The 20,511-nt window shown below is 44.3% G+C and overlaps 2 long non-coding RNA genes across 3 annotated transcripts; one reads left to right on the top strand and one right to left on the bottom strand.

Moving 5' to 3' along the window:
- Positions 1-339: 339 nt before the first annotated feature.
- On the bottom strand, positions 340-6,460 carry LOC130534242 (uncharacterized). The gene is made up of 4 exons (XR_008952845.1): positions 6,210-6,460; positions 1,523-1,628; positions 962-1,110; positions 340-828 (listed from the first exon to the last, which is right to left on the bottom strand). It is a non-coding gene; the product is annotated as an uncharacterized LOC130534242 (long non-coding RNA).
- A 6,856-nt stretch (positions 6,461-13,316) lies between these two features.
- Positions 13,317-15,369, top strand: LOC130534030 (uncharacterized). 2 transcript variants are annotated; one of them, XR_008952778.1, is made up of 3 exons: positions 13,317-13,546; positions 14,770-14,901; positions 14,977-15,369. It is a non-coding gene; the product is annotated as an uncharacterized LOC130534030 (long non-coding RNA). The 2 variants fall into 2 exon arrangements; XR_008952779.1 differs by lacking the exon at positions 13,317-13,546 and adding an exon at positions 13,687-13,922.
- The last annotated feature ends 5,142 nt before the right edge of the window (positions 15,370-20,511 follow it).

Genomic DNA, 20,511 nt, shown 5'->3' with positions numbered 1-20,511 from the left:
GCGTTCTCTTCTCAGCCGCCCCCTCAGCCTCCCCCCTCCCCTGCTTTCCCTGCACCACAAACTCTACAAACATTTGCTGCCTCTTCCTCTCTCCATGACAACAGTCCCCGTTTGGGGGCGGCGGTCCTGCGTCCAATCTTAATTACAGACACTCTTAATCTTAAACTGTAGAACGCTCCACCGGGCAAACTGTTGGTCGGCTCAGGAGGACGCCGAAATCAGACTGCAGGCGCGTCGAGAAGTCTTTGTCTTTGTTCCAGGTTCCTGCCAAGTTGTCCGGGGGAAGGCGTGAATGAGAGAAAGCCTTATTATTGGATGTCTGTCTCGCAAGTCCAATAATTTCAAACGCCTAAAGGGACAGGTGGTAAAAGTTGCGAGCAAGTTTTGGATGACCTGTTGGCAGAGTTTGGAAAGTTTGGAAAGAGTGCATTTAAAAATGGAGTTTTTAAGGCTGAACATTAAAATCCTTCCATCTGAAGGAGGTTCCACTGTTATTTAGAAGTGAGCACGTTTCATGTTTGTAAAAAGCTTATAGTGGACGAGTAAAAGGAACATTCAGGAGGATTTTAGTCAATGTTTCTGTGCATTTATTGTTTAAGTAAACAAAAGCAGAGGTATTAGACTCAATCAATCAATTCATATACTTGAAATGGCGACGACCCGTCATCGGTGCTGGCTAATATCAAAAGTCCAGCTCGCTTCAGTCATCTGGGACTGTCGTTCTCGGGAGGCTGTGAAATCCTGGACCGAATCCTTTCAAGGATGGCGCGCCCTTGAGGATCTCTTGTTTGTGTCCATGTGAGCGTGACCTCATTTTCAAGTCATCACCTGAGAAGGACAATGACGAGGAGGAGGAGGAGGAGGGAAGAGGAGGAAGAGGAGGAGGGGGAGAGTTGTTTTTACAGAAGAGGTCGGAGGTCAGATAATCAAACGTGTCCGTTTATTGGCTACATCATCAAACCTCAAGGAGCTCATCAATGCAGCCAGTGAAGCGCGTGGATCCGCTAATCAGCTCGCCAGCCCGTGTTTAGCCATGCTGATGCCTTCCGGAGGGAGCCGCGAAGGAACCGGAGCGAAGGAGAGCTCCGGGGTCACCATTGGGAGAATGGGCTATGCAATAGAAGATCACTTCATAAACCTTTACAAAGGGTGGCGACGAGAGACGGATCAATTTGCAATATCGTCAACAAAGACCCGCACATGAAAGCAAGCACATTAAGTGATGCTCGCGTATGAACCCTCAATCAATAAACATCAGGAGCGAGGGGAGGAGGAAGAGCGCCAAACACGGGGAAATCAGGAAATCAGAAGGAAGCAAGGGGGGAAAGAGGGACGAGAGAGAACAATAAAGCAGAGATATCTGATCGGAGTTCTTTGTTAGACAGCGTTTGCCAGTGTTCCTCACTCATACTGTTAATTAGATAGTTATCTTTAGCCCTTTGATGGGTTAGATAAGCTGTTAATTAATCTTTGAATCTAATTAACTTTCTGGTTATAAATAGGGTTGGCCACATTATTGTACCTTGTGGAAGAATTCCTTCTTTGGGTTTGTGGTTCCAGAAACTTTTACATTCCTTTCAAAGGTCCTGCTTTTTCTTCAAACTTCCGAGAAAGGACAAAACGGAAGTCTGTACAGAAAATGAGAGTTAAAAATGTAACAAATCCACATTATTCCTGAAAACTAAGCAAAACAAAGGTGATGTTTTCCCTTTACATCCCTGACACACACACACACACACACACACACACACACACACACACACACACACACACACACACACGTACACACACACACACACACACACACTCTCTGTTGGGCCAGCACAGCAGGATGGGAACAATACTGGTGCCCAACACACGGAGTACCAATCCCTTTACGTGTCCCGTCCCTTTCAACAGAACAAAGGACGGAGACTCGGAACGGATCTAAACCTCCCTGAATCAGGGAGGACGAGCCGAGCTGAGAGACGTGTGGAGAGAGGAAGAGATGAGAGGCAGTGAGGGTGTCGGGGTGGGGCGGCTGCTGGAGAAATATCTGACAGGCAGCTGGAAGGACTGTAAGCTCATTTAGATAAATCGACATCCCCAGCTGAGATAAAACCAATGATGATTTGTACTTTATCTTCGGGGGATAAAAGCCATTCTATTGGATTTCGTAGGGCCGCGGCATCCTGGGATTTCTAAGGCTGCGGGTCTCAGCGTGGCGGGACGGGCTGCCAGAGAGGTGGGGGGAGGAAAGGTGACTCCTGCGGAGAGAGGGAAGAACATTCCCATCGTTACTGGCAAATGTCAACAGGCGGGGAGGCGGAGGGGGTACGGGAGGTGACGCCACGCTTGCTAGCACCTCCTTTCATTTCCTACCTGCTTCTCCGTCACAGTTGCTGCTGCACATTTGTCGCTGAAGACTTTTAGGCTCTTCCTGAAACTTATTAAGTCATAATCAGAGCAAAATAAATTCAAGAAAAGGTTATTAGCAGAGGATTTTGCCTTAATGCAGGACCCTCTTTACTCTGATAGGCTCCAGTGTGGCTGTTTGGTCCTGATGGCAGCAGGACCTTACTCATCAATATTAAAGGTGCAACCATTGTCTACATTAAAAACTCCCGCATTTAGTTTTAGTTCTTCCCCTGCCGCTATTCGTGGCCTCAGGTAAAGAGCCCTGCATCTGAAAAATTCAAGAGTCTTTAAAGCTCTCCTCGCAAATTAAAAAGTAATTAATGTCTCTTTCTTAAACGTACAGCGCCGACCTCGCTGGCTGGAAATACGGTTGCAGCATAAAGTGGTCCGATCACAGAGCGGTGAGCAACCGGCATGCTGGGAGGGGGGAAAAAAATCAACTCCATTGCATTAAAGCAATTAGACCAACCTGGCCTAAATAATAAACTTAAAACCACACAGTCACTGTTCAATATTTCATCTTTTATTCAGGTAGTGGGAGTGCTTCTATAGTGAATAAGCTTTCTCCACAGCATGGCTCTGTAATGCAGGTATTTTCATGGGAGGCTTTTAGGGGCTAGTTAGGTAAAAGCCAATGGACACCCCCTGCACTCCCCCCTCCTCCCCACCCATTCCTGGGGCTGAATAATGAATCTTTTACCTGCGTCCCGAGCAAAAGTTTCTTAAGTAACTCCATGCATACGCGAGTTCATATTAAATCTGTTTCTCAGCAGCAGAAAGCTGCGGATTTAACGTTTAGGTTGAGGAAAAACACAACCTCAACGTTTTTCCTTTTCGCGGTGGGAGTGGAGGGGATTTCCTCCTTGGGTCCTTACGACGTGACCTCGTCCGCGGCCTGTCCACAGGTCACCCTGTCCACATATTGGGACTCACAGGCAGGTGGGCAGGGAATCAACCCTCAGCAGAAGTCATTCTGCAGCGACAGAGGCTAAACTAAATGTGATGGAGGTTAGCAGCAATTAGCATCGGTGGGTACCCCGTTAAATTGAATTTAACGACAACACAGCAGCCCTAGCGAGTGGGAACTAATCCTGGACCTTGGAACATTATGGTTAATGGGCCTGAAAGAAAATGATGGCCTTTCAAAAGCAAAACCAATTAACAGAGAGCGGAGATGTCTAGTGCTGAGCTTTCCAAATCTCATAAGAACTTCTGCCCCTCGTATTCTATAACAAGATTTCTCTTCATTTTGAATAATGTAGGAGGTAGGGAAGCGTGACGTACAGTAATATAGCTATCATAACTCCAACGGAAGGAAAGGGGAACGTGTTGGCAGGGAAAAGTTCGCTGTCCCGCTGCTGCGGTCAGAGACCCTTTGGAGCCTGAGTGTGTTTGTTTGGACGAGACGACATGTCCACCATGGTCTTCAGAGGAGATTTAAAGAAATGTGGACGTGTTTATTAGCGTACGCAGCGTTTTAAAGCGCCTGGACAAAAGTTTTCCTGTCTCCATTTTAATCACAGCTCCCCCGTTTCCCCTTTCTTTTCCTCCAAAATTAAAGAAAACATTCTGAATCAACCTCATGAATAATGAAACACAACAGCACCTTTTTTTTTTTTCTGGGCCGATGTCTCCCGCTCGGCTTGTTTTGTCCGATCTCAACAAGGCCTGGCCTCGTTTCTCCAACTGTCCCGAGGTTCCCTCTCCCACCTGCTGTGCTGGGACTGAAAACACCCTTTAAATTGGGAGCAGAGCTTTAGCTAAGGCTGGTCCAATATTGTTTAAACAGCATTTAGCGTACATTCGATTAGAACATTTGTGATGACGCAACTGCGCATTTAATATCGGTATGAAACTGCGTTGACATCTGAATAAACCGGATATAAAAGCCGGTGTGTGGTAAAACTGCAGGTCGGTCCCAGTCATATATCAGCATAATTAAAGGCCGGCGTAATGACGCAGGGCCTCAGCAGCATGATTTCTGTCCGATCACCACAGCGCTTCATTAAGACCACTCAAGCTAACGAGCTGTGGCTATAATAAAATCCTCCCCCCCGGTGTGCTGGGGTGATAAAGGAGCTACCTAAAGGAAGAGGAGGAATGGCCCAAGATGGGATTAGTCCTGGAAAGACTTCAGCTGAACTTGTTAGTGACTGCCGGTTGAAAAGGCCGAGCTGCTTTTTCCTGGACGACCCTTGAGCGACCCTTTAGCATTTAGCATGTGTGAAGTTGTGTTTTGTTTGTTTTGTCTTCACGTTTCCTCCTCCAGCTTTTCTCCTTCAGATTAACCCGGGTTTCTCCCAGCTTTACACATTAATGCCATCAGCACACACAATTTTACAACATGGGGGCTTTTCCCATTTCCTCCCCAAAAAAGTTCCATTTTGAAGATAGAAACATCATTTTAGCATCATAATAATGCTGCACACACACACACACACACACACACACAACACACACACACACACACACACACACACACACACTGTCAGGGAAGCACGGCTCTGATATCATCCTGGAAGTGTGTATTTATACATCTTCAGTGTCAGTTTCCACTGCAGCTTCCGTGAACTGGTTGGCTGTAATTAGTCACACAATATAACATTAACCTGTAAATTAAAATTACTCCATACAGTTTGACGGGTGATTTAATTCTGTCGCTCCCTCCCTCCTCTGCCCCTCATCCTGCTGATAGCTACCCACACACCCTCTTGTCTGGTTCCTTTTCTCTCTTTTATTCGCCGTGGGCTAATCCCATTATAAATTCTTTATATAGCCTTTTCCCTTAATGATCAGCGGGGCTTACTCCAATCCTGATTACTATTGTACACTTAGCACTACATAAAACTGGGAATTAATATGCCCTGCTAGGATAGTTGCTATGGATCCAGTCGTTGCCTTCCGAGGGATGTTGCTGCCGCTTCCATCGGCCATAAATTGCTCTCCCCAGTGGCTTCCCACATACCAGACAGGGCATTGAAAAATAGGGGGTGAATCTCTGTCTCTCTCGCGGTCTCTCCCGGAGCCCAGACGAAAGTGATCCACTCTATAATTCATGATCTGCTGTTTTCTTTTTCTTCTCTTCTTGGATTTTTCTCTGTTTCCCAAGGACACTGTGGTAACCCTTCTCCTCGGTAGCCCTGTGATCCGGACCAGTAAGAGTAGGTGGGTATCACACATGGATGAGGGGGTTTCTGAAGATGTAATGTCAACCCGACCCGGGTATGATTACCTAGAGTGTATTCTCATGCACATGGCTCTAAAACAGGGGTGGGCAAACATTTTGATTCGTGGGCCACAATGGGTTCTAACATTTGACAAAGGGGCCGGACCAGGAGCAGATGGATGGATGGAGTGCTTTGGTAACCTCACCTCATTGGAGAAAAAATACACATCTTGGGATATGGAGAAAACATGTGCTTTAATTTCAAATGAAAATGAAGAGAAGCATTACAACAAAATATCTGACTTTGGAATGAGTCTTAAAACACTTAAAATCAAATGAATAAAATGTGCCTTTTTAAAAAAAAATTAATAACCATTTCTATTTTAAAGCACTGAAAGTTCTGTTATCCTTCAGGATATCACCGTCTCTCTCCTCCTGACTGTCTTTTTTCTAGTGGGAAAACACCAGAATTGCAGTGAAAATTTAACATTAACAAGGTTTATTCATTTAATTTTTCAAGTTTGGCGGGCCGGATTAAAACGTTTAACGGGCCGCGTGTGGCCCCCGGGCCTTAGTTTGCCCATGCCTGCTCTAAAAGCTGCAAATGCTGATTCAGACTTCTGCTGTAGGTTCTGGGTATATTTACCTGTCTCAGGTGGAGATTAAGTCATCCTGCAGGGAGGCCTTTATATGAGTAAATCATTCAAAAGAAAGAAAAATTTCAAGGGCCTTTATGTTGTTCTGAGGGCTTCAGCAGGAGCAACGGAACACATCCCTCCTCTTTCTTCTCTGAGCACTGAAAAAAGTCGAGAGGTGCAGTTTGGGGCGAGACTCTGGACTCTCTGGGGACGCCTGTTGAGAAACAGCCCGAAACCCGTCTTTTCAATTCCGAGTTCTTTGTACTTAGCCTTCACCCTGTGAACATCTTCATCCAGTTATTCCTACTGGTATCTTTTTTTCTCCAATCTGTGTTCACAGCGAGCAAAAGTCCTGAAGTGTCTGAACTCTGTTTTACCACTTATGAGAGTTCTCACGAATCTGGGAAGTACACAGCAATTATGTGATCTGGAGAAATCTCACGGGCTGGATCTGTCATCTCCAGTAACATTAAATCTATCTATCTATCTATCTATCTATCTATCTATCTATCTATCTATCTATCTATCTATCTATCTATCTATCTATCTATCTATCTATCTATCTATCTATCTATCTATCTATCTATCTATCTATCTATCTATCTATCTATCTATCTATCATCTACACACACATTTTTTCATTCATGTTTAAAACAAGTGTTTTAAGCTCGGCTCTTTGTGTAGGATTAGCTTCACTTTCCCCGGCTCATGTGACACACTTCACGCTTCCTCATGTCCTCCATCACCTCAGTGCGGCCGGATCATCCGGGCTACATTAGCTTTTGAGAGCTAGCCAGAGCAGCAGCTGTGTCGGTGTCTGCATCTGGCTGCTGCTCTCTGACGCGGCAGGTCAGAGACGGACGCTGGAGATGATGTGAATGAGCATAAATGGGAGGAGCAGCTTTCAGATGTGGCACTTCTGTTGGCCTGGCAGCACGGAGCTCCATCGCACCATTACTGCAGTACCTGCTGCTGGGTTTCATGTTTTCAACTTAACAGTCTTGTTTGAAGAGTTTTTAACATTTCTTCTCTTTAACGCTAAGCAAGCAAGTTGTTCTTCGTGGTCTTGTTGAACACACTATTGCGCAATTTTTGAGATTTGAGATATTGTCCGACTGTCCACCTCTCCATCCCTGAAGCATCTGTGAAGCTCAGGACTCCACACTGTCAGGCCTCATTGGCCTCTGCAGGTGTGACACACGGTGGCGGCTGCACCAACTGACAGCTTGACCTCCGGTTGCAGTTGTACAGGATGAACAACAACCCGTAAAACGCACACATGCACGCTCTCTCACTGATGATCAGGGCCAGGTTCAGCACCTGCCCTGGCCTGTGTAACTTCTCCTCCAGCCAGGGAAGCTGGTGCCAGGGCACACTGGGCAGCAGCCCAGCCTTTCACATCCAGGTCCAAGGCCAAGAGACGGGGGCCAACAGCTGGCGGTGTGCAGAAGGAGCCTGGAGGCTTCCACAGCAGATGAATCACCACGGATTAATATTTAACTCCAGACTCCTGCTTCCCTCCAGCATCTCTCTCCCCCCCTCATCCTTCCACCTTTCTTTATCTGTACTCTCTCCATCAGAACACCCCACACACTCCCGCAGGTGAGTTGGCATGCACTGAGTAAACTTACATGAAGGGAGGACTTTTGTTTTCTAATGCAAACTTACTGGAGTGCAGTGGGGAAGTAAAAGCAGATGACTTTAAAAAGGTTCAAAATCATCCTGTGCTGCAGAGGAATTCATCTAAAATCCCTTCATAATCTACAGGATAATGTTTTGTGTTGGATTGTTGGAAGTCAGATTTTACTGGCAGGCTGGGAATAGAAGCGCGCGCTGATATGAAGCAGGGACGGCTTCTCTTAGCAGGTATTAAATGCAGATCCAGGCTGAAGCAGAGCATCTCGGCGCTGCTGCTCTGAGCCCACCAGCGCCCCGGCCTGTAATAGCATTCTCAGATGGGATCGCTCATGATGACTGCCGCGCTCCTTCAGCTCTGATTTTGCCATTAGAGCATCCGTCTGTTTTTCCTCCAGTGTTCCTCTGTCTTGTTTCCACTATAACACTCACCCCCCTTTGCCTTCTCTTCATCTTTCCCGTTTCCATCTCTCTTACTTGTGTCTCTTCATGTGCATCTTTCCTTCTTTCCCTCCCTCTCCTCCAGCAGTGTGCATATATGTTTGTAAAGATATATCGGTCCCCTGTGGATGCCTCTCATTCGCATGCGTGTTCCGTGAGCCTCAGCCATTCAAGTGTACATAAAACCCAGTCTTTATGGCCAGACATAAAAGAGAAAGGAGGGGAAGAGAAAAGAGAGAGATTTTCCTCTGTTCCTTAAAGAAGGGATGCTCTGATCTTCCATGTAGCGGATTAACCTTTGATGCACCCGCTTTTCATTTGGCTTTTTGTTTTTTCTTCTTCTGCTGTGACTTCAGACACAAAGGCGATTTTGTGCTGACTGAAAAAGGCCAATATTCTGTTATCTGGGTCATGTTGTGACGGTGAAGGAAGTGGAATTATTTTTTTGTCTCTCTCCATCACACTCCCCGACCCCCCTCTCGTCCCTTTATGACCGCGTTCAAGGGGAGCGCGGCGGCACATGGCTGAATAAGTAACCAACCAACGGGCCAGTGGAATTATGGGAATTCATGGGAATCGCTGTGGGTACGGGGCCTTTTGCAGGACCACTTCCTGTCTGTCTGATTCAGGGACGCTCAGGGGTGCTCGAGCTTCTCTCCACGCCATCTCGGACTAGGCCTCAGCGTAAAATCTGTGTCTTTGTGTGGATCAGGACTGAATAGTCCTAGCGGGGCCAGAGGCCTTATTGTCTTTGTCATTGACCAGGGTCCAAATATGAATATGCATATTAATTAGAAACCCTTCAGTTTCCACGCACCCCCCATCTCCCCACCCCTCTTTGTTCGCCTCGTTATAATGTCTTTACACTGAATTTTCATTTCCATCTGCTGCGTTCGGCACGTGAAAGGTTATTGTGCCACACCCTTAAGGTATTACAATGGTAGAAAGGATAAAAAATATAATTACCTTCATTTTCTGTGTGATTGTGTGATTAGGTTTGGATGATTATTCCAGGAGATGTTTCGATTAAGACCATAAGGTGAGTCTCAGTCGACTCAGAGGTATGAAGGTATTTAAAAACCTAGTTTATCGTGAGGTCACCATATCACTTTGCTTTGAACTCCTCTCTGTAGTTAAACTGTGCGAGTTCAAATCCCATGTTGTCTAGCTAGGAGGCTCACAATGGTACAAATCCCCAAGCTCTTTTACAGTTACATAGTTTAGTCTTTGATACCTCATCTACTCCCTTATCTATACCTCATCTAATTTTAGAAGGGTGTCAAAGGTCAAAGGTGCTCACAGTAAGGTATGAACAGAATCAAGCTCTGCATAAATCAAATGAGTTGAAAAGGCAGAACAACAGGACAGACCCTGCCTGATGCCCTTTCTTGGTATTTGTACTTGTTCTTGTGAAACGCCATCAGTTGCCCCCCCCAATACTAACTACACAAGTACTACTAAGCACAAATGTCCAGATGTGTACCTGCTCTGACCGTTCTATCAAGTGTAACTGACTTGTATGGACTTTGGACAGCCAGGTATCTCACACTGCATTAAACCTCGGCCAGCAACTGAGGCAGAAATGACTTCAAAGTAGTCGTCTAAGAATGTACTAAGAATGACTCACAAGTCCGTACTTGCATACTGAGCATTGAGATATGGCTTGTTTTTCATTTGTTGTGATCTGAACACTGGTGTGTTGTTTATGAGAACACAGTCATTAGTGGACACTCATTTGTCTGTTCTGTGTCACATATTCTGTGGCGTCGTCTTTCTCTTTTTTCTTTAGGTTTGTCTCATTGGTAGCAGAAGTAGGAGTAATAAATGTCTTCAATGGATGTGTTTAGGTGCCTCTTTAACACCAGTCAGTGCGCCCAGAGATGACTAATTATCCTAAATCTTATTTTCTGTTTAGAAATAATTCGGATGTATCATGTGCTGTAGCTTTCAGAATATGACATTCCCTCACTTAATCAAAAGACACCGTATTTTAACGTACTGCCCCACATGAAATAAGAGATGACGGCGCTGAGATGGATGCTACAACGCTCACACAGGCGCTTTGCTGCGTGGGTGGAGTCAGACATTAGCGCCGACAATGGAAACATGGTTGTTGTCATTACCGAGCCTTAGAGTCAAGGCCATTAGTGCCACTTTCCTGTCCGGTGGATTACCGGTCGTCTGTCACACAGGCCCACTGTCCGACACATGTCAGGGTGAAGGATGAAAGGGTCCTTGCAGTCTCTAATAAGGTGTCCACAGAAATGCCCGTGAGGAACAAGCTCTGAGCGGTGACACACCCTTCATCAGTAAGAGTGATTGGAGTAGCAGGAGCACTTTGGGTGTGTGTTAGTGCGGTCATTCACGCTGGCATAGTGTAGGTGACCTGAGCCGTTAAGGAATGTACCTCGTTTTGAGGGCCAGTTTCTTCGAACAAACAGGAGGCATCTCTTTGTGTCAAGTTTGGCAGTAACGTATGCACACGGAAGCTAGTTAGGACATTTAGGTTTACAGCCAGGAAATCGTCATCAAGGACCTAAAGATTCTTGACTGAGAAACCAAATTGTAAAAAAAATAATTTTCATGTAAACATGCTTGTGCTGGAATGGTTTTATTATTATTTTTAAATTGCACCCAATTCAAGAACCAGAGAGAAAGTAACTGGGGCCTGGTGACAGTGTAACATCAACCTTTGGGTGAAAACAGACATTAAAACCTAGAAATGATGAAGGAAACTATGCTAATGAACATTATACAGACAGGAGCTCAAGATACAAACACAAACTTAATTTTTCATACGGCATGAATTCACATCTGCAGAGCCAATTGCTAAATCAATATTATTAATCATCTTACAGTTAAACCGATCTTCTAAAATCCCTAAAAAGGTTTCTACTAATAGATTTCCTCAGCTCTTTTGTTACTGCAGAGCGTTTCAGACTCTCTGTTGTTCATACAGTATCTGTCCTGCAGCTTAATCATGAATGAGTCAAGATATTAATTTTCATTAGAAAGCACATGTTTCATTGACCCTTAATGACCTGCTGCTCGACGTAGCAACTCATTTGCAATCGGCGAACTATGAGTGTTCCAACATATGGAAACATGATTCATAGTTGTTTCATACAGTCTCTGGGTGCACACAAGCGTAATTACACCCCGAGTCAAATATGCCAGTTTAATGACTTACAACAGTGACTGAATATATCAATGATCAGTGTATTTACAAGCATATAGTATATCATGAAGGTAAAGAGCTAAACATTTAGGATTTTCTGTCATGCGTGTTCGGAGGAGGCGTGTTCACGGCCGCCCGTTTGTGATGTCATTATTTATTTACATACTCCAGGTATCGTTTCTCATCCTGTCAGCGGACGCAGAGTACAAACATCCCTCAGTGTGGGTCGGAGCAGCTCGGAATATGCCTCAGGAACTCCAGGCAATAGGAAGTGGCACTAACTAATGTGGTTATTTGGAAAGGAGACCCCACCCACACCCTTGGCAGGAGACCCCCGTGTTGCGCTGGTTTCTATTAGAATTTATTGACTCCCTCCAACTTTCTCTCTCGGTCCTTTTCCCACCTTCTCCCCCTGTTTTCCGAATCTCAGCCTCAGACTCACACAGCTTGACTTCCTTCCCGTCAACATTCCTCAACTGATTGTTCTCCCAATCATCATCTCCCTCAGAGTAACACTTTTTTTTAACACAAATTTACCCAATTTTTAATCACACCCCTCCACCCTCCGCCCTCCTTCGCCTCCTTCCTCCACCTCCCGGCAGAGGTAGAATGTGTGGATGGAGCTCTGGTACACACGGGCAGAAAAGTAGGCCAGGATTACTTTTGCTGGCTTGTCCCCAGTGAAGCGTGTGTTGCATGTGTGCATATCTGCGTCTGCGTGTGTGATGAGGCCTGGGAGAGAGTGGGCATGCAGACTGGCTAGCCAGCAGTCAGGCCAGAGCTGGGCATATGGAGCCTCAGCATTGGGCCAGCAGGTATTTTTCCGCGTCTGCTCTCTCCTTCTTTGTTTAATATTTCCCTACTTCTTGGCATTGCAGCAGCAGAGGCCCATTTGTGCTGCCAGACCTACAGTATATACTCAGATGGAATACCACTGCTGTCAGATGCAAACATGTACACATGTCCTAAAACTGTGTTTTTCCTCCCCCATACCTTTACAACGCTACCCTACAACTCTACAACACACCGCAAATTCTCGATTGTTGCAGGATTACAACAAAGCAGATTAGAATTTCTTAAAAATATCTAAAATATCTGCAAAGAATACCAAAATGTAAGAACCAAATATAACGCCCAGAATTTAGTCACAAACAAGCCAGAGCAGTCTAAGATCATGATTATTACTGTACACACAACCAGAGCCTTCATTTTCAATCCTCATCTCTTCAAACCTAATTGTTCTCTTAATTGGGTTGCAGAGCTGCGCTCGTGGCTGCAGGGAAGCGTGTGCACCGCAGCGTTTGAGTTTCCCCTCACTCTTTATATCCATGTGCATTCTCTTAAGTTGCATCAGAATAGGCTGATGCAAACGGCGAACTTTGGTTGCTTTGGTTTGTGTGTGTAAACATCATGTGAGCTTACGTAAAAAGACCTGAACACTATGTATTTGTACATGTGCCTGGAGGAAAAAGACCACTGAAGTATGAATATCCCCTGAGAGAGAACGGCAAAAAGACGCAAAGATCATCTTGTTTGGCTTATTGCCATGAATTTATGTGTCGATTTAGTTTTATCCTTTTGCAAGCTGAATAATCAAATCTTCTTCTGATGCCTTCATGCATCCTACTGACATATATTATGTCTTTTTCCTTTTGTCAGCATGCACACAACACTGTTTTGCTTCTCAGCGAAGCGACTTTGGAAGGAGTCCTCCCAAAATTGCTCCTATTTGTAAGAATATAGGAACCGGTGGAAGCATTATTAAAGGTTCAAAACATTCTTCTGTCCAGGTGAAAGTGTTTAATGCTCACTATGGCATAGCTGTGCAGGTGAAAGTGTTTAGGGCTGGGTAATGCAGCCTCTCCTGGCCCCCCGCTCTTGCAGCTGCACACAATTATGCTCCTTCTATCTCTTTCTCCCTGTTTTGATTGCTTCCCCATGTATGTGCAGATTATCCGACAAAGGCACGTGAATACAGTAAACAGTACAGTATGCACTTCTGCACGCATCGTTGGGTTTTTATATTAACAAGTAAAATAATATCTTTGTACACATCATTTTTTATTTTATTGTTCCTGACTACTGAATCAGGTAAGTAGAGATTGCCCGACCTGTATTATTCCCGTCTGTTTCTTGCGTACATGACTCAGTGAAAGCTTCCTTCAACCATCAGCCTGTGGCTTTCTGTTGGCTAATTAACCATCAGCTCATCCACAGCCAGAGCTGCACTGATGGAGGATAAGTCAGTCTAAACAGAGCAAGGCAAGCGTGGCCATTTCTAATCATGGCGCATGGAAGCGGGGTGGAAAACACCTGTTCTGGACACAGGTGTACGGGCACCCCTGCCTCCCCGCTGCTCCTCATCCTGCTCTAAAATCCAGAGATCTTTGGGGTATTTCCTGAGAAATGTAAACTGAAAACTGCTGGAGTTAATGTTTTACTACTACATTTCTAAATATTTGCCCAGGTAGGTTTAAAGAAAACAGGAACACGTCTCTAAGTGGCATCTTTGACCTCTGCAATGGTGGTCGGCAAAAGCATAAAGAAAATGTTCTGAAAATGTTGAAAAACGAATACAGTAATTGAAAGATAATTATTTTAGGGATTATTAACAGCCTGTTGGTCTTGAAATGTTTCCATCTTCCACCGGTGTCCCTTATTCATCCGTATGAGTGTTTTTGTTAAACAGACAGATGAAATATTCGCATTTCCTTTTTATAGAGCAGGATGTCGTCGTTCTCTTATCTAATTCCTGTGTCCCTATCTTGACAAACTGAGGTTGACTCCTGCGCCGTTCAAGTGCTGGTTTATTTAATCATTTATTTGCATCGGTTAGAAATGATACGCACTGATTCCTAAATGAACTCGGGGGAAGAGGCTCGGACGGTGGTGAGACAGATGTCTTCTCCGTCCTGGCGACGAGGCACCGGTCCCGTCGGGGAAGGTGTGCACCCGCACGTCTCTGTCATTTTGTCTCTGCTCTCCTGCATTTTCCCCCTCTCCTCTTTTGTCTTCATTGGACGCAGCGTGTGTTTTCCTCTCCACTGAAGGAAGCAGTGCATGGATAATACGGTTACGCTGTTACTGATGCATAAAGCTGCGTGTCTGGTTCTTGTCAAGACCTTGCCACCAAAGTCAATTTGCCCGTGCCCTGGCAGAATGTAATATTTCTTTAATCGGATCAACACGGAAATTACGTAGTTGGACTGTATTGATACGAGAGGAAATAATTAATCTCGGGGCTCCAGGAAAATTCACCCTCTGAGCATTACTGTAAACTGCATAAAAATAAACCTTCCTTCTCTGTATTGAAGGATATAAAGAGGAAACCAGGAACGTAGATCGATGGAGGAGATTCCGGCTGTCCTCCCTCCAGCCTTTCACCAGGTTCCGTCACCCGGTCCCACAACCTCCAGCGTGATGCAGGAATAAATGCTCGGGTCTCGGTACCGAGGGCAGTCTGAGGCAACACAAACACACACACGGAACACCTCTAACCTCTTGCTCTGCATCTCTCTCAGATTTGGGACTCTTGACTGTCGCTGGACCTCAATGCACAGCAAAGCTCCCCCGTTTACCCAGCATGCCCGCGTTGATGGATGGCACCAAGGTATCAGCATACAGAGCCTCCATGCTGTCACTAAAGTCATCCATTAACACACAAGCCTGCGGAGCAAACTGCAGCTTATTTTTATCCCCGTATGCAATAGATCTGACGATCACCCATCAGTACTTTCTCAGTGCGACACTTGGTTTGTTGCGCACGTTCAGTGGGTGTCTGGCTTTTATTTTCTGGGCATCACGTCTCACTTTCACATTCAATACACTCTTTAAGATGAAGAAACGTGGAATGTAACATGTTATTTTCTATTTTCTACTAAATTCTATTAAACTCCAAATCTTTTTCAAGAGAACTGAAAAGCGTTCAGTGTTATCATCATTATTATTGTCAGCATTTAATATTTAGTGTATTTGCTAAATGGGCTTCCGAGGAAGCCCAGTCACGGTGTCTAATGGGTTTGGTTATGACCTGTTTGCGTTGTCGAGGCGCTCGTGTCCTCAACCGCTTCTGATCCAGCTTGTTATGGGATGTAGATGAATATTGGCAGGGAGAAAACACAATACTCCCTGATCATGCTCTCAGATGAAGGATTCATTTTGAATGCACCATTCAGCCTGCTCTGTAATTATTTAAGTTCTATTTTGGGTTAATTATTGTCATTAGCATTAAATGTTCTAAGTGAGGGGCTAATTTCGAGACAAGTGCCTTGAGATTCGGTGAAATAAAAAGGAAAGGGGGTAAAAAGATCCCACACGAGGATGTGAAATGAACCGCTCATTCGTTATTGGGCTGGAAATTGAGAGGAAACAGCGGAGGAGGGAACAATTATTCTAATGGTGTGACAAATGCAAAAGCTGCAAATTAGATTTATTTTAGCAGAGACGCTCCCACATCCGTTACCAAGATACCAAACACAGAACACCAACAGTAGAACCCGCAGAATACTGGGACCCCAACCAGTACGACCTGACACTAAATGGTCAGTAGCTGAGCATATAAACACTGTCTTCTGTGTATCGATATCAAGCAATAGAACCAGAAATGACCAGAATAATAGTGAAAACTGATGTCACCCAGACCAGACAGTAATCTACGCACCATCTCTAAAGGATTTTCGAAGACATTAATCAAAACTATTGCTCTGTTTTGATGCACTTTGGTTTTCCTGACATGAAAGTTTCAGGGATCCGCAGATTAACTGGAGACGGAATAGAGTTTGCTGTGTGCAACGAACGGAAAGTTGCAAGGGACGTGATGATGAAGGCTTGTTTGGCTTCCCATTTCTCCTCAGTAGAGCAGCCCAGCGTGAGGAAAAGCTTGTTAAAACCCTAATAGTAGCTATCAAAGGCTATTGATTATCTTTCCCGCCCTGTTTGGGTGACAAAGTGAGCATTAGCTGGAGCCATAGAGAGCTTTTTAAGACGTGCTTCCTTTGGGGCCACTGAGTCCCCTGGGCTGACCACTTCAGAAAACACACACACACACACGCACACATACACACACTTGTGTCTCTTTTTTTTTAAAGCTAACACACTACTATCCTTTCACCCTCCTGCCACCAGATAATCCATTTTACAGCCAGGGATCAAACACTGAAGCCTCTGGCTGTGTGCTGCAGTGACTACCATAACACACACACACACACACCACACACACACACACCACACACACACACACACACACACACACACACACACACACACACACACACACACACACACAAAAACAGGCACACACAAACACAAAATCATCCTTGCACACATTCACATGAGCTAAATCCTCGTAAAAGTTGGTTTGGGAACTTTTCCACTGTATGCACTCCATTTTCTTTCTCTTTTTCTTCCTGGCTGTCCTTGGTGAACCCAAATGAACATTGCACAAGGAACAATGAGCACCATCTTGCAAATCCTGACCGATGATGTAAAGCTGCATAGCCAATGAGCTGCGACTCTCATTCTTTTTGTTTAAGTGCATTTTTCCTCCAGTGGTGCCAGAATACTCAAGCAAATTCAGTATGTTAGGACCGGAAAATGAGGTTATGTGAGGCAAGTTATACATAAGGCATTATAACAACCAAATTAATGGATGTCTGCTGAAGTATTCATGCGATTAACCCCCAGATTTAGTGCAAGCTACATGGAAATTCGGGAATCTCAAAATTGTGTGTTTGCGTCTTTTTCGCTTGGTTGGTCGGCATCTAATTTGGAAGAGTGGAGAAGAGAAACTACTTTGAATACATTTCCAGTGCTGGGTTTTGAGTTTGAAGGATCTTTGGTTGTTGAAGGCTGAATATGACAAAGCAGGAATTCTTTCCCGTCTTTGCAGAAATGCTTCATTACCTTCACGTGTTGTTTTGATTTCAAAACCTTGAGCGTCTGACTCCTTTTTGATTGATTCATTGTCTGAACTGTATTGTTTTAGCAACTTTGTGTCGGGTTTTGCTGTCACTGCTCCAGATAATAGATTAGAACTTGCGCAGCATCAGCTGTGCTGTCTGAATCTACATCTCGCACTGAACATCACCTTTTAAATTCATGCATGCATTCCTACACTACTGTGGTGAACTGGCAATGATCTGTATAGGGCAGGCATCACCTAACCTTCCATGGCGTGACACCACACATGCATTTAGCAGCTTAGTAAGAGGATATTCAATTTATTAATGATGCTAACCACAGGGTTGTGACTATGTGTCTGTGTGTGAGTGTGTGTCTGTGCATGTGCGTGTGTATGCAGAGGCATGGTGAGAGTGGAATTAAGCATGATTTGAAAACACCCTACAACCATTTCACTGCATCTCTCAACTAGGCCATCATCTCTGCAGGACACGCGAGTGGTTTCTTCTTTATTTACAACGGCCCCCTGCTCTGCTGCAGAGGGGCCAAAGTGTGTGTGATTCTCTGTGAAATGTTCTGGAAATTGATAAAAAGACATATTGCAAAACTTGCAATTAATGCAGTATATGTGGGATGTCTCATCATGCTTTACTGTATATATATACAGCACACTAAAGCAGAATGCTTTACAGTGAAATACATAAATTAATAAAACAAGGGGGCAGTAGCAGAGGTCCAGAGGTCTGACTTGCTACCTACACCAGTGGATATAAGCAGGTTTTCCACATTTGTGGATATTTCTGGAGATATTCTCCAGGAATGCTGGCACAAACGCTCCTCGTGATGCCGTCTGACAGTCTCATTCTTCACCGCAGACTTGTTTTCCAAGAGCTGATGTCTGGTTTTGAGTCCCTGAGCTTTACCTGCTCACCTGTTTCTGTAGCATTTACTTAAACAATTAGAAGTTCTGAATAATAGTTTTATATAAAACATGCTATTCTATTATATGGAGTAATTTTTAATACAGGTTTCTTTTCCATTACACAAAAAGACTGTATTTTTAGCAAAGGGCCAATTAGATTAGATGTATCCGATCTGACCTGAGCAACAAGAAGCACTTTGGTGAAATTAATAAATTGTCTTTTGTGCTGCGAGTCAAATGCATTTGATTTAGTCTTAAATCAAGTAAATTGCATTAATCAAGCTCTGTGAGTGCTTCATGATTCAGTAACCAGGAAATAGATTTAGTGTTGCCTTTGCTACGAGAGGCAAGTGTACGATATTTCCCATTCCCAACTCTGCTGAAAATACAGCGGAAAAGTATTCCATCAACATCGGATGTCATGACATACTCTATTAAGCTGGCCATGCATCTGTGTGGGACTAAACTGTAACAGGCAATCATCCAAAGTCAAAAGTGTCCTCACCTTCAGACTACTGTGGAGGTACGCGTTGACAGCTGGAGGCTCAAAACTGAAGAAATTTAAACAAGAAGCTACAGCACGTCTGTATTTGTGGAGCAAATCTTTATTTGTACTTGACACACTGACTCATAATTTTGCATCCCTGGGATACCAAAAGTGCCCCCAAAGTACCCTCACAAACATCGTATCCTCAGGAGCAGGTGAGGAGAAGTGAACCCCAGGATTGGGTGGAATATAACAGAAATATTGGAATATCCTGGCCTAATTTAAAACACAACACACTGATGCACACTCAGGATTATTTGCAGTCTAAATCTGGCTACAGTGGCTGAGAAACAGGATCCCAAAAGACAGTTTTAACTAAACACTCCCGGGATTTAGGAAAATTGGTCCACGCAGGCCCATTGTGGTGCGTTAAAAGCTGAGGGAGTGGCGCTGTAAACATCGGCAAGTCCAGGTGTTGATGTGCCTCATAAATTTCAGCTAAGGACGCAGCAGCATTCAGACTGCTGTCGAAATGCAGAACCACTCTAGTCCCCTAATATTTTATACATGAAGTGAACCATTTACAGTCTGATGAGCAAGTCTGGCTTATTAATGATATGGCCGTGCTCTTAGGGTGTCGGGCGCCAAGCAAATACTCATGTAAAATTAAACACAATTTGTTTACATAGCCGTGCAAATCAGACCACTCTGAGCTTTTGTTGCAAAGCCCGATCAGACTGCTGATTTCAGTCGGTGGAAACGCTTTCTGGTGTTCGCACATGGCTTCAGGAAAAAAGCACTTGAGTGTTCTGGGAATTCAATTCCTGTTTCAGGATTTTCTGTCTCACACATCTGCTGAAGTGTAATCAGCTGCAATGATGTCATAAGTCACACAAAGTCCTGACAAGACTGGAAGGCTGAATTATTCAATGACGGCTCCACTTTTCTGGAATTATTTTAAGTATTATAATTGCCGCTGGGCTTGCCTGCTGATGGAGGGAGAGCGGGGCCCTGCGGGGAGCGATCGGCATCAGTCAATGATATCGGGTTTCTGCGAGCGCACCAAAATATGTCCTTAATGACGACCTAATTGAAGGATAAGCATGGACTTGAGCTGAGACCAAAGAGGGCCTGTAGATGGTCCTCACATGGCCTCATAGGCGGCAGAGCTAGAAAAACACAAAGCTAGACACCTTCGTCACTGAGGAAATAACCTCCAGTTCTCCCGTATGAAAGTCTCTTTAAAGCAATCTAAAATTTCATTTATGAAATTCGTCATTTATGAAAGTTATATACAACAAAAACACAGGTTATTATTGTTATTTTCTTGATTACTGCTCCAAAATGCATCATTTTGTTTGATTTTATTTTAGATACTGAGCAATCATAGAGTTTAATAGCTAAAATACAGCTGTGAACTCATCCTGTCTCAGCTGTACCTTAAAGACACATCTGGTTTCCACGGCATCAAATAGTGAACCTCCATAATCGAACAAACTGCTAGTTTCTTTAACTTGGGCGACAGGTTCTCATCTGACTCGAAGATAATTCTAGAGTCTGGGGAAATTATGGTTGCACTGTGCTCGTGAGAAGATAATTATTGTGTTAAAGACTATATCACATGAGGATCAAGGCTTGTTCAATAAATTAAATGCATAAATGTCAGGTTATGTATGTATTTCCAGCAGCACTTGTATTACACAGTGTAAAATTGTGTTTTGACATATTTCCCCTGATAATAAGTACTGA

The sequence above is a fragment of the Takifugu flavidus genome, chromosome 11 (genome assembly GCF_003711565.1).
Source record: "Takifugu flavidus isolate HTHZ2018 chromosome 11, ASM371156v2, whole genome shotgun sequence".
In the NCBI taxonomy this organism is placed as follows: Eukaryota; Metazoa; Chordata; class Actinopteri; order Tetraodontiformes; family Tetraodontidae; genus Takifugu; species Takifugu flavidus.
Note: the sequence above shows the minus strand (reverse complement) of the source record. Positions and strands in the feature narration are given on the sequence as shown.